General features: G+C 45.6%; 1 long non-coding RNA gene across 14 annotated transcripts in view; it reads right to left on the reverse strand.

Annotated features, from left to right (window-relative positions):
• The window catches only part of LOC308194595, a 281017-nt gene that overhangs the window by 84730 nt on the left and 184038 nt on the right, over positions 1-12249 (reverse strand). Inside the window, exon 5 of one of the 14 annotated variants that reach the window (XR_013950699.1) lies at positions 1891-2037. The exons of the other annotated variants lie outside the window; for them this stretch is intronic. This is a non-coding gene — a long non-coding RNA (uncharacterized lncRNA). The remainder of the gene's footprint in view (positions 1-1890; positions 2038-12249) is intronic. 14 annotated transcript variants of the gene reach the window in all.

Consider the following 12249-nt stretch of genomic DNA (forward strand, 5'->3'; position numbering starts at 1 on the left):
TTTGCTTACTATTTAAAAGCCACTGTTAGATAAATTCAAGCTGTAGAATTTCAGAGCGCCAAGAACTCAAGCATAATCTTGAAAGTGCTTGAATTTGGACTTGGATTTTAGTCAGTAAAATCCTGCAGGGGTGAGTGTGATGTCCTCATTACCAGTTTCCCAGCCCTTAGAGCATTTAGCCAACCTCTGGGAGATGTGAATTCAGTGTTCAGAGGAGATTTTGACCTTCACAAGGAGTTTGCAACAATGCAAGTATGCAAAGCATGCTGGGATGAAAGAAAAAAAGGTCTGATCTTCAAAGAGCAATCAGGATTCATAATAATAATTATATAGAGTCATTGATGCTAGTAAAAGCCTAACATCAAATTCTTGTTTGGGAGAAGGCAGCATGGGGTTCCAGCTCTGCTCTTCTGAGTGTTTTTGTATTAGACACCCAGCAGTGCAAGGACTGAAATCCAAGCCTTTCCTCTTCAGCCTGGCACTCAAACCCCTCAGCTGGAACATCACTCTCACTCTGCATCTACACTCAGCCAGTGCAACATGGAGTACCCTCAAAAAGAATATTAAAAGTGGTCCTTTCCTGAACCTAGAATAATCTACAGCCTTGTAGGAGGGATATTCTTGTGCAAGGTGTAGGATTCAGCACAGGCCTACTATATTTTGTGTTAAAACTCCTACCACTGATTTTAAGAGCCATCGTGCTCAAAGGAGGAAGGAACTTAGCTGTAGACTATTCTATGGGTATAGGAACCTCAGGAAACAGTCATCGTACTGCTCATTGTACCTACATCTCACCTTTACTTGGTCATGACGACTATCAGTGTCTCTAGTTTGGGGTGAATACAATGAACATTAGTGGTTCGTGAATTATTATTTCTGATGTTTTCCTTAGTGGGCAGAGTTGGACTGGAAAAGGATTTACTTCTGAGTGACTTTTTGAAAATGGGAATCTTTTCCATAGTACATTTATAATCAATGTTCTTGTTTGTATGGGTTTTTAACCCCGGTAAACAGCTAAACATCACACAGCCACTCACTCACTCTCCCCCAGTGGGATGGGGAAGAGAATCAGAAGGGTAACAGTGAAAAAACCCACGGGTTGATGTAAAGATAGTCCAATAGGTAAAGCAAGGCAACTTTGTCAGCAACAACTAAAACATTGGTGTGTTATCAACACTGTTTGATCACAAATCCAAAACACAGCACCATACAAGCTACAGTGAAGACAATTAACTCTCTCCCAGCCAAAAGCCAATACATATGGATTACAGATCTTTGTACAGCGACAATGACTCTGTCACACTAGTCTTTCTGCAACTCTGTCAGCTCTGATATCTTTTGCAGACACAGTTTATCAGCCTCTTCATTCCAAGTCAAGCGATCAATATCTGGAGCTACCTGTATGCTTCTTTTTATATAATCTCATTCTCAACTTTACTCATAAAATATCACCATTACCATTTCTTTCTATCCTCCTGTGTTGTGCAGCTTGCACACAAGCTTTTGATGTACAGTGCAACCTTTTCTTTGTCCCTTCTGCACAGACTGCATGCATCAATATTAACTTTTCAGCTCTCTGATTTATCTCATTACATTTCTGTATTACCAGCCAAGTCATAATTTCCTTCCCGTAATGTCACTCTGAGCTCATTTCCCATACACTGCATTTGTATATAGACAATTACTGGGTTTATTGCTTGCTTCCTTCCTACTGGCCTTGGCTTTTCTCCCTAGTCTTTATCTTCCAGCATTCAATATTTATGGAAAGAGCTCCGCATTGAATTGTAACATCCCAGTCTAAGTTCACAGCTGCCTGAAATAGCATCACAGTACTAGTCTCTTGCATTTTCCTGTACTCAGGTAGCCAGTTTTTAAATACAAACTGCTCACCCTTCCCACAACGAGTAGGATTTGGTCATGTTTCCAGTCCCATCAGCTGTGCAAGAGGTCCAAACGCACCACTGGAGGCAGTTACGTCACCAAAGCTGTGTGGAGGGATGTGAAACCATCACCCAAACCAGTTAAGGGCAGCTCATTCTGCAAAACAAGAACAAGGGGGTTGCCACTGACTTTGTGATAACAGTTTGTGCGAAGACACTCTTCATAAGCAGCGACTCCCTGGTTGTTTGAGAGGAAATTTGTTGCAATTACGAGGGTCTTCATACAGGGTGAGCAAACCTTCCTCTCCCCCAAGGCCACAAGCACCACAGAGGCCTCATGCTAGGAAGCAATCCAGCCCTCTGCACCTTGTGGCTATAAGGGCAAATGTGGCATGTAAGGATGGCAGCTGGGAGCGATGCCTAAGGGGCTGCACAACTTTCTTGTGCCTGAAGGCTGGTCATATGTGGCCACAAGCAGGGGAGACCAGGTCATACTGGAGGGCTCATAACATTTCTCTCCTACCTGGAGACGATTCCAACCATGCAGCTGGAGTAAAGCCCACAACACGTACCTGCCTTGGCTCTATACTTTGTCTCAGCACTCGTCTAAAATTTTTAGCTCAGTCCTTGAGCCTCCCTCATAGAAGGCTGAGAAAGTCCTCTATTCTCAGCTCAGTTCCTTCCCCAAACCTCAATGCCATAGCTCCACTTGATGAAAATAAGGGCTCCAAGCTCTCTTCCAGCCTCTTTTCCAGAAAAGCAGAGGTGCTTGTATTCATTTCGTTGTTCACTAGATGGCAACCTTAGCTTAAAAATCAGTTTCTTTTCTCACAGAAAAAGTTAGCTAACGTGATCTCAGAGAGAAAATACATGAGAAATGCCCAATATGCTGCTCCAAGGGTAGAAAAAAAAAGCGTCTGCTGTGATGCTAAGTATATCAGTCTGTGCATCACAGGGGGTCCTAAGGGAACTGGCTGATGGAGTTGCCAAGCCTCTCTCCATCGTATTTGAAAAGTCCTGTCAGTCAGGTGAGGTCCCAAGTAATTAGAAAAAGGGAAACATCACTCCCATTTTTAAAAAGGGTAGAAAGGAGGACCTGGAGAGCTACAGACCGGTGAGCCTCACCTCTGTGCCTGGGAAGATCATGGAACAGATCCTCCTGGAAGCAATGTCAAGGCACATGAAGACAAGGAATCAATCCGAGACAGCCAGCATGGCTTCACCAAGGGCAAATTGTGCCTGATGAATCTGGTGGCCTTCTGTGATGGAGTGACTGCATCAGTTAACAAGAGAAGACCAACTGATATCATCTACCTGGAGTTCTGTAAGGCCTTTGGCAACGTCCCACATAACATCCCGATCTCTAAATTGGAGGGAGATGGATTTGAAGGGTGAGCCATTCAGTTGATAAGGAATTGGCTGGATGGGTACATCCAGAGAGCTGTGGTCAACACAGGTGGAGGCCAGTGATGAGTGGTGTCCCTCAGGAGTCTGTCTTGGGACTGGTACTGTTTAATATCTTTATTAACAACATAGACAGTGGGATCTAGTGCACCCTCAGCAAGTTTGCAGATGACACCAAGCTGAGTGGTACAGTCGATACACCAGAAGGAAGGGAAGCCATCCAAAGGGGCATGGACAAGCTTGAGAAGTGGGCCCACATGAACCTAATGAGGCTCAACAAGTCCCAGCGCAAGGTGCTGCGCCCGGGCTGGGGCAATCCCAGACATGAGCACAGACTGGGAGAAGAACTCACTGAGAGCAGCCCTGCAGAGAAGGACCTGGGGGTTCTCATGGATGAAAAGCCCCATGAGCCTGGGCCTCATCAACAGAGGGGGGGGCAGCAGGGGAGGGGAGGTGGTTGTCCCCCTCTGCTCTGACCTCATGAGGCCCCACCTGCAGTGCTGCGTCCAGGGCTGGGGCCCCCAGCACAAGAAGGATGTGAAAAATTAATCTGAAGGAGTGCTTTAGCTCTTCTATTTTGGGAAATAGAAGAGGGAACCAAGAGGGAAAGGAAGAATTTGGACTAGGCCCTGAAGTAGGGATAGAAACCTATCTTACAGTGAAATTAGTTACAGATAAATGGAAAAGAGAGACACTAGCAAATCTTGTGGCATGAAGAGCTGAGCAGAAGTTTGTTAAGTACAAAGTCATGGGTGTGATCAGAGCCAGCTCAGCAGCCACAAGCTCTCTTTGGGCAGGAGCAACGATACTGACACAGAAGGGAATTTCTCCTGCTTTTTTCTGACAGTTTTCACATGCCTTTTATCCCTGCTGAGGGAGACAGCTGCTCGTGTTTATTAGCTCTGCTGCCAGAGCAGGTTTGCTATCCCTTCTCCCTCGTAACGCTGATGTAATGATGTCCCCAGAGAGCCGTGCCTGTGGGCAGCAGTGTGAGCCCGCTGAGCCTCTCGCAGCCAGCCCGTGTGCTCCTGCGGCTGTGAGCGGTGCTGTGCCTCCCCAGTACCTATTTTAGGTACTCCTGCTGGTGCCCACGGGGGAAACAACAGGCTGCGTGCTCATTAGCAGATGCATGCTGGTAAATGAATTGGTGTTAGCGGTACGTAAAGACCCTTTTGCTAACAATAACATGGCTTGTTGGAGGTTTATAATACAGTCAGATAATTGGATTTGAAACAAGAGGCTAGATTGACACAGACCATGGGGAACATCACTCCCTGCTAGTCTGGCTCGCTGAAGAAATGCAGGAGGAGTGGGATGTGTGCACCCCGTTTTGGGTGGCATCAGTTCGCTGTGGCTGGTCAGATGAGCAGCAGTCGTACCTCATCTGCAGCCTCATTGATCCTGCCATCGTGCCGCGGCAGCTGCGATCAGCACTGCTCAGGTACCCGGAGACAAAGCGAGGCTATCAAGTCTATCCCATGTGAAAATCCATACTTGGCCTCACCGCACTGCTCCATCTCACGCAGTTTCTCTGCTCGAGCCTCAAGGCAGCTGCTCAGAGCCTTCCCTGAGACAGTGCTGCACTTGCAATGTCGATGTCTGGAATAGGGTAAAACCATCACAAATGGGGGCTGAGGTACTGGCTGAGCTGCTACCAGTGCTGGTGACACCCCCACTCACTCGGACTAAAGAGCCCCTGATACCAGAAGTGCTAAAACCTAACAAATCTGGAAAAGACGCTCTCCCTCCTTAAAACTATCTATCCACGTATTTTCACAAATAGCTCAGAAATTTGGCACTGGCAAGTGTTCTTCATAGACAAAGCATGCCTAGTCCCACGTAGAAACTGGAAAAGCTCCCTGAGATAATATAAATAGATTTACTAAGATCTGATTAGGCTCGATATTGACTGTTGACTCTCTCTGTACTCCTTTTACATTTTTTATCACTCCTTCTATGGATTTAAGAATATGGAAATCTACATCCTAAATTCAAAAGCACTTTTCGCACTGATTAGAAAAGATCAGTCAATGAACCTAACAGCTGCCCGGCTGCATTTGTTGTTCTGGAGCTGGAAAGTGAGCGTATCAGCTCCTTTCTGCCAAGAACGGTGCCGGTGCTCAAACCTATGTAAAACAGTTTCCTCACATTAGAAAAGAATCCAATGGAAAAATGAAGCAAAGAAAGGCACGTTTGGCTTCTCACGCTGCCACCAAGAAGGACTGAAGATGCACACGGTGCTACTACAGAAGTGTGGCTGCTGTTGCACTTAAAGAGCAGCCATTAACACTATTTTGAAGGGAAAAAGAGTACCTGCTCTAAGTTTTTTTTCTAAAATCCCTGTGACGCTGACAGCAGCCCAAGGAGTTCCCCATATCTTACTTGTAAATAGAGTGGGAATGGTTTAATATACTCAGATGATTTACGCTATTTGCTGCAGAACCATTGTGGCTTATATTAAGCACTTTCAGAGTATAATTTGTGGGTCAGAGAGACTGTGTAATAGCCTGTTAAGATCCGTAATGATTGATCATGTCACCACTGCTGGGCGAGACTATTGCACACGGATTATGCTTCCGGAGCCAATACATTTGGCTCTTCAGATTTGCATGCATAGTAATTCTCTGGGCTAATAGCTGTCATCATACATTTATTCCAGTAATACTGACTGTTTACTCTTTTGTGACTCCTTCACAATGCAAAGATTGATCAGTTCAACTACTGCGGTGACTTCCTCAAAAGTCAGGACTCTTAAAATACACATATTACCACAAACAGAGCCGGGATTGTTGCTTTATAGCAGGCTGCTGTGAAACACCATCTTCATTTATTATAGCTCCCCTCCGTTCCTCCCTACTCACACTTATTTCCTTGTGGCTGAAATAAAACCTTATCACCAGGAGCTGGAAATCTGTTCTTTCGCTCCCCTCAAAGGCCAGGGCACACCAGCTCGTGCTGGAGCTCGTGAGGAGGCACCAGAAGCTAACTAGAGGCACACATTCAGCTGACAAGACCAGGGGCGTCAGAGCCAGCACCTCTGGCTGGAAGGACGCGGCAGCAGCCGAGAAAGCTGCCTCCACATCCCCCTTTCCCCCACCTCCGTCATCACCCTTCTCCCCCCGCACAACCTCCTCACTCGTTGCCTTGGACGTGGCAAAGCTTCGCAGTGCCCATCTCACTCGACGCCTTCAGAGGGCTCGGGGGACTGAGGTCAGTGAAGTCAGAGGGGAGGCATAACCTATAGCAGCCGAACTGACAGCTGCCACGGCCTCTCTTGTCCTTGGTTTTCAGGCTCCAGAGGGGAAACGTCTCGTAAAGTATAACCACGTATATACGCAAAAGGCTCGGGGGTGTTGGCGTTTCAGGCAAGATATTCTCGGCTTCTTTATTACCAGCTGAAAACAGGATGGATTCACAGAAGCTGTAAGGGCAAGTCAGCTCATGCTCTGCACTGGTGACAAAAAGCATGACAAGGCAAGTAAGGGACAGAGGCACACACCCTGCTACTGAAGAAAGGCAGTTTCAATGAACACTGGTTCTTATTTCAGGTCCACACAGCTCAGCTGTCTGGTGAAGTGACATGCATTTCTTTGAAATTCAGGGCTTTGTGCTGCGTGTGCTCAAAGAAAAAGTTGGAAATGCTACATGTGCTCCGGGAGAAGGAGTCGTATTCACAGTATCACAGTATCACAGATTTCTAGGTTGGAAGAGACCTCAAGATCATCGAGTCCAACCTCCGACCTAACACTAAGTACTCCACTAAACCATATCGCTAAGCTCTACATCTAAACGTCTTTTAAAGACCTCCAGGGATGGTGACTCCACCACCTCCCTGGGCAGCCCGTTCCAATGCTTAATAACCCTTTCGGTAAAGAAGTACTTCCTAACATCCAACCTAAACCTCCCCTGGCGCAACTTTAGCCCATTCCCCCTCGTCCTGTCACTAGGCACGTGGGAGAACAGACCAACCCCCACCTCTCTACAGCCTCCTTTAAGGTAACTGTAGAGAGCGATGAGGTCGCCCCTGAGCCTCCTCTTCTCCAGGCTGAACATCCCCAGCTCCCTCAGCTGCTCCTCGTAAGACTTGTTCTCCAGACCCCTCACAAGCTTGGTCGCCCTTCTCTGGACTCGCTCGAGCACGTCCATGTCCTTCCTGTAGCGAGGGGCCCAAAACTGAACACAGTACTCAAGGTGCGGCCTCACCAGAGTCGAGTACAGGGGCACAAATTCCTTGCTTTTGGAATTAATTCTGTCCTGTATGGATGGACTGGATGCATGTCACTTGCAGAAGGGAAAGTTTTTCATTTGTTTTTCACAAGAAAAATGACAAGATTCTTTAAGCAATGTAGTGCTTCTTTTTTTTTTGTATTAATTTTACAGATAAAAATCTGTTGGGCATAATACCTTTTTTTTTTTTTCCCCCATATAATTTGTAATACTGTGGGACTATCTTGACAGAATAGCAGAATAGCGTTTGCTACTGGGAACGATTGCCATAGCATGTATTTGCATCTGGTAAAGCCAAACAAAGACCACTTGACTGATCTGCAAAAGTTGTTGGTAGTATAAACAATTGAACAAAGTAATTGATTATTCTCAATGTAATCAATTACTGTACTTCAAATGGTATTTCTGCCAACTCAACTCATGCATTTTGTCAAATAGCACACTGGAGAACACTTTACTAAGGTGTTGCCTGTAAGCCTCAATTTATAAACATAGATTAGGCTGGGTGACGTGTTTTATTTTTTTATTCTATTTTTTTTTAACCAATTGCTCATTACATTAAAGGCAAGAGTTATTAAGAAAATACAACGGGGTCATCTTTTCTAACATCCTGCGGCTGTTGTCAGTGACCACCATGCTGAACTGGCGGGCTTTGAGTCACTTCTGCACAACGGGCCACCGTGTGCCCAACACTCACCTGCAGTGGGGATACAATATAGATTCAAGTACTTTGACATTTCCAAGTGCACTGTCTTTTATGGAGAGTTCAACTGGCATTTCATTCACAAGGTAAAACGTAGCCAGAAGGAAAGCTTTATGGGCAGCACAGTACAGGGACACTGCTCCCCCTGGGCTTTCCTGTTTGCTTGCCCTGTAGATCTTTTTATGTCTCTCTTTCTTCTACAATTAAATAAGACAAATTTGCTTGGGAGAGTCAAAAACAATAGGAGGAGGACCAGGTTTGTGAAGATCCTCATTTTAAGCATACGTTTCTCCTGAAAATCTGAAACACGTAAAATATTTTTTTCTGAAACTTCATTTGCAGATATAATTTGCTCTGAAAGCTTTTCACTAAAAAAGCAGTGCTAGGTTACACTCATGTAAGCAGGGAGAGGAGTTTGAGTGTACTGTTTTCTGCTCCTTCTAACAGGTTATTTTCCTATGAAATACTGAGTAAAGTGGCAGATTTACAAAATGTCTCCAGCTGGTTTCTATGCTTGCCTCTGCCTAAGCCTAGCACCTAAAAGCACCTAAACTGTGCCCCACACAGCCTTTCAGGCCCCATGTTCTCCCTGTAACCCTATCTTTGCTGCAGCCTGAAAAATGCAATACAAGGAAACACAGGAACTGCTCCCCCGAAGACGTTTGGCTGAAGGACACTGACAGTGGGTAGGGTTTGATGCAGATATTTTGTGCCGCGCTTCATTCCCAAGAGACGTACCTGAGAGCTGCAGTTGTAAGACAGGAATAACAGTTTTCTATCCCATTTGTCTCTTTACAAGTGGTATGAATATATCTAAACGGTGAAAATGCTAAAAACCGTTTACTCTCCTTACCCATGACTAGCCTGAAAAACGTTCACTCTGATTTTTTTCTCTGCCTCTCATAACAAAGACCCGCAGTGACGTCTGTGATTGATTCAGTAAAACAACCACCTGGTGGAGGTAGCGTCAGCATAGCTGACATTATCGGCACGGGCCACAGGTAACGGTTGCTGTTACCAACTACTATCAGGATTTCACCTGGCAAGTACCTCAGCACAAATTAAGATCAAGTTTCCCCCACGGTGCCCGAGAAGCTCAGTATACGTAATACAGATTTACCCTGCACTCTCAGCAGAAGATCCCGTCTCAGCCTTCAAGCCTACACCGCACAATAAACACAAGACATGCAGAAGAGATGCTGTCCAATGGCTTTGGTAAGGGAAAGCAGAGAAACTGCGGTGTCTTTCATGGATTACCACTACATCAACCTATGCCAACTTATTTTGCCCATTTTGTAAAAAGGAAAATCCAGCAGGCAAAGGTTTTTCTTTTCCTCTCATCGTTTAACTATGTTTTGGTCAGAATAAAAAGAAACAAATATATATAACAAATGAGTTACAGGTTGTGGAAATCTAGTGACATTTATCACTACCAATACTGTTCTGGATGTTCTGTAGGGAGTCTGTATGAAGAGACAGTTATCTTCCAGTCCCAAGACTGAAATTTTACGTGACTTGTGTTATGGTGCCCTGAGGAATGAAGGACACTCAGACAGAAGTCGCCACGAAGTAGACTAATTCTATTCTCTCCGTGAGTAATGCACTGAACTTTGAAATAGATGCTGATTTTTTGAATTTCAGAGATTTCTGCCTACTGCCTAAATGACAAGAAAACCTCATTACTGGATTTAACAACAGAAGTGAATTTTCTCAGAAGTTCACCTATCGTAGTATTCAGGATATTGAAAAGACAAAAAAAAGTGGAGGCATCACACAGAGGTTAAAACAGGTCAGAGAACTTATTTCCTATGATTGAAATGCAACAGTGGGATCTTGACTTCAGTTTCCAAATGCTTGATGTACACTAAAAACTTGCTTGAAGCTGGATATATAATAGGAAGAAGGCAAAGCATCTTCTGCAGATGTTCGGGACAGCCTCTTACACAGACTCTTGGAGCTGGTCTAGCAAGGGTACAGCTGGAGGGGCACCCCGATGGCAAGTCTGGATTTAAGCATTTCCAGTTCACTGCAGGAGCCCCGTTCAGGATGCAGAACAAAACCAGAAGCGAGTTCCTGGAGCTGACGAGAGCCGTGTGACCCCAAACACGCCCTCCTTGTCTTCTGGCACGAGCCCTCAGCTTGGCAGGAATTGGACATCCCCTTTCCCCCACCAGGCCTGCTGTTAGCGCTCCCGCGGGCCCCAGCTTTGGAGCCAAGCCAGCACACACACCTGCAGCCGATGGCAGCGCCACGGGTCTCTGCCAAGCACTGAGAAGCTGGAACAGGCGAGAATGAATAAATGAATGAAGTCGAGAGGACACGAAACACTGCGCTTCCATTGCTCTCGTCGCTGTTATTTATGCGCCCCACACAGGCCCTGTGCAGCCTCACAGAGCCGCCGAGCACACAGCTGCCAGGAAGCGGCCGCCTCACGCTGCTCAACATGCAGGTGGCACAGCCGCTCCTGAAGTCCTCCGTAATTCCTCCTGACACTATCGTGCCACGCAAGAGGGCTGAGGGCAGCACACGTACTGACACCGCTGCCTTCCCCTGCCCACGGTGTCAGGGAGGATGCCCTGCCTGACGGAGGCAGCCGGCACCATCCTCCTCCCCTGGCAGCAGGTTTATTTTTTAATCAGAGGGAGAGAAAGCAAAGCAGGGGTGTAAATCAGGGCGCTTGCTGTCTGTCAGCAGGTGCCAGAAATAATTCAAAAGAATTAACGTGGCCACAGTAGTTGTAATTTCTAAGTAATGATTTAAAAAAAAATATTCACAGCTCTGCTCATGATGTATTCTTGTACCCACAGGTCTTGCACTGTACTGAAACAAGATTTTACTTTGCCTGTCACCTTGACGCAGGCAAGCAAGCAGATAAAAAGGAAAAGAAGACTGCAGCTGGCAGTAAATCATCCACTGCTTATTTTTGTCCCTAGCTCAGGTTTGCAGGGGAAAAAAAAAGTCTCTATTTTAGAATGTTTTCACCACTTTTAGTTAGCAGGAATCAGTAGGAGGCTTTGAAAGGCAAAAAGCGGACCATAAAGCACAACGCTACACTTGCAAGGACTGTGGGGGAATGAAATTGTCACCTGATATGAAATTACATACTCCTTCGCTGTTTAGCTTTAGTCATAATATTAAGCAACATTTTTCCCTGATCTTATTAAATACATCTCAGTAGGTCCCTGCAGGGTGTTTCACAAGCATAATAGAAGATTAAATTTACAGGACTTCACTCTCCGTGTACTTAAACCTCGTTTATTCCATTCACATCACTGGATGCACTTCACTAGCTTGGGTGAGAGGAGAGCCGAGGCCTCAGCGTATTCCTTGGGCGGTTATTTCCTTAGAGCTTGTTCGTACACAACAGGAGAGTAATTCCTTCAGTAAGTGCTGGTAGAAGGATTAGATGTCCCTTGCAAATGTCCATTTGCACTGGGCTGAAAAGTCCTTACGCTAGAGGAACTGGAGTAATTTGTTTGGTTGAACCACTTGAGCCACCGTGCTGAATCCCTGCAGCACCGTGGGCCTCACTCTGACCCCGTAGGTTTGTTTCTACTGAGCAAATCCAGCCCTGTTCCATAGGCTCAGGGGTTAAAATCCCAGTGGAGAATTTCCAGTAGGGGCCATCCTCACGCCTGCTTCCATCCCTAGGCCATGCCAGCTCCCTTTATTTATACCACAGCTACTTCTAACATGTGACAGGCTCAATTAACAAGACTTTTTCACAAGGCACCTGTAAGACTCACATTATACTTTTGAATTCATGCTACTCATTCAGCTATATCACAACACAATTATGCCAGGCAGAACAGAAGAGATCCTGGCTTACTGTCCTTTTCTGTGTCTTGCACATTTTGAATGCTCCCTAAAAATCAAAAATAGGTTGGTTGTTAAACTAATATACATGCTAATTCTTAGCAGAATATACCCCCACTTCATAATGATGAGGCTGAAAGAATAACTATATAGAAGAGCACTGACACAAAGCGTTTAGGGGCATCTGATTAGTACGTTGCAAAAATAAATAGCTTTGTA

The sequence above is a fragment of the Anser brachyrhynchus genome, assembly GCF_964034855.1.
Source record: "Anser brachyrhynchus genome assembly, chromosome: 4".
NCBI lineage: Eukaryota > Metazoa > Chordata > Aves > Anseriformes > Anatidae > Anser > Anser brachyrhynchus.